This window comes from Chrysochloris asiatica, unplaced genomic scaffold (assembly GCF_000296735.1).
Source record: "Chrysochloris asiatica unplaced genomic scaffold, ChrAsi1.0 scaffold00130, whole genome shotgun sequence".
NCBI classification, from domain to species: domain Eukaryota; kingdom Metazoa; phylum Chordata; class Mammalia; order Afrosoricida; family Chrysochloridae; genus Chrysochloris; species Chrysochloris asiatica.
Genome location: NW_006408648.1, coordinates 7005102 through 7007453, shown reverse-complemented (window position 1 = coordinate 7007453; position 2352 = coordinate 7005102).

The window sequence follows — 2352 nt, the reverse complement described above, 5'->3', positions numbered from 1 at the left end:
CTGTAAATCTTTACGGGAGCAGAAAGCCTCATCTTTCTCCCATGGAACAGCTGGTAGTTTTGAACTGCTGACCCTGAGGTTAGCAGCCATAAAACTCTAAGGTATCAACCTATCTGCATGTAACAATGCAGATAGGTTGATACCTTATTGTTGTTGTTAAATGCGGTCAAGTCAGTTCCAATTCATAGTGACCCTGTTTAGGGTTTCCAAGGAGTGACTGATGAGCTTTGACTGTGGACCTTATGGTTCATACTGACCTTGTTGTCCATTACATTAACCCACAATGCAGATTTATAACCTGTTGTTGTTGTTAAGTGCCATCGGTAGAGTCAGTTCTGACCCATAGCAACCCTGTGTAGGGTTTCCAAGAAGCAGCTGGTGGGCTTGAACCGCTGATCTGTGTTCAACCGACTTTGCAGTCCAGTGCATTAGCCCACAGTGCCCACACAGGACTCTGATTGATACCTATAGGGGTATACATTTTGGAACTGTATGGATAGGGCAAGGTAATCTTTCAGAGAAGGATTCTCATTGCTTTCCAGATCTCTCACTAAGACATTCTCACTCCATCTCTGATATTGGCTAATAAGATGAAAGGAGACAAAGACCTTCCCCCACTGTCAACTGAGAGAGAAAGCCTTCCCTAAGAGTTAATATCCTGAATTCACACTTACAGCCTCCTAAGCTGTGTGGCACTGTGGGATAAGGTCGGTTTGATCCACAAGGTTGGTGGTTCAAACTCACCAGCCGCTGTTTGAAAACCCTATACAGGGTCGCTATGAATCGGAATCAACTTAACCAACAACCAACAACACTCAACAACAACAACAAGCGGTGAGAAGAGTTCTAGTGTGGCACTGTGGGTTCATGTGCTGGACTGCAAGATTGATTTGAACTACAAGGTTGGCGGTTCAAGCTCACCAGCTGCTCCTTGGGAACCCTACACAGGGTCGCTATAAACTGACTTGATGGCACTTAACAACAACAACAAACTGAGGAAAATAAATATGTTTGTTAAAGTCATTATCTTGTGGTATTTCTGTTATATCACTAGACAAATAAGACAATTTTGTAATAATTGTTGTTGTTGTTATGTGCTGGCTGTGGAGTCAGTTCTGACTCACAGTGACCCTATACAGGGTTTCCGAGGCTGTAAATCTTTGCGGGAGGAGAAAGCCTCATCTTTCTCCCACGGAACAGCTGGTAGTTTCGAACTGCTGACCTTGAGGCTCGCAGCCCAATTCGTAACCACTACGCTACCAGAGATAGCAATTTTAAAAAACCTAGTAAGGTTTATCTTTAAAAACTAGGCTTAGGTTGGACTTCTCTGTCAGAAATCTGGTTGGAGAGCTCTGTCGGTGGTCTGTCTGAGAAGACAGTGTATCAGTCATTTAGTCTTCTATCGACCTTCCGGTAGGCAGAGGTTTAAACTGGAAGCAATGGTTCTAACTGACATACTGTTGCTGTTGTTAGGTGCCTTTGCATCATAGCAACCCTCTGCACAACAGGAGAAAGCATTGCCTGATCCTGCCCTCATCCTCAGCATTGTTGTTATACTTGAGTTCACTGTTTCTATCCATTTCATTGGGGGTCTTCCTCTTTTTCTCTGACTCTCTACTTTACCTAGTATGATGTCCTATAGGGACTAGTTTCCCCTGATAATATGTCTAAAGTCCTTGAGACGAAGTCTAACCATCCTCACTTCTAAGAAACATTCTGACTATAATTCTTCCAATATAGATTTGGTTGTTCATGGCCCTTTCAATATTTGTCTCCTGATCATAATTCAAATGAATCACTTCTGATCTTCCTGATTCCTTGCCTAGCTTTCATATGCATATGAGGTGATTGAAAATACTATGACTTGGGTCTTGAGTATCTTAATCTTCAAAGTCACATCTTTGCTTTTTAACACTTTAAAGAGGTCTTTTGCAGCAGATTTGCCCAGTGTAACAAGTCAAGTCATGTCATTTGATTTTCTTTTTTCTTTTTTAAACTTTTTATTGTGAATTGAGTGAAGGTTTACAAAATACATCATCAGTTTTACATTCAACAAACCATATACTTTGCTTGACTGTTTGGTGGCAATCCTTTCCATGAACCAACAAACAGTTCACAGCATTTACCTCTCTTCACCTGAGCTGTTGCATTCCTCCCTATGTCTCCCACTACCTTCATCATTCCTCTGCTAACCTTCTCCCTCTTATTGTATATTTCCTGCCTACCACCCATGTTAACCTGTGTCTGCCCTCTAGCTCTGAGTCCTGGTGTGGTGCTACAGGTTAATGCGCTGAACTGCAAGGTTGGTTTGATCTGCAAGTCAGTGGTTCAAGCTCACCAGTTGCTCCTGGG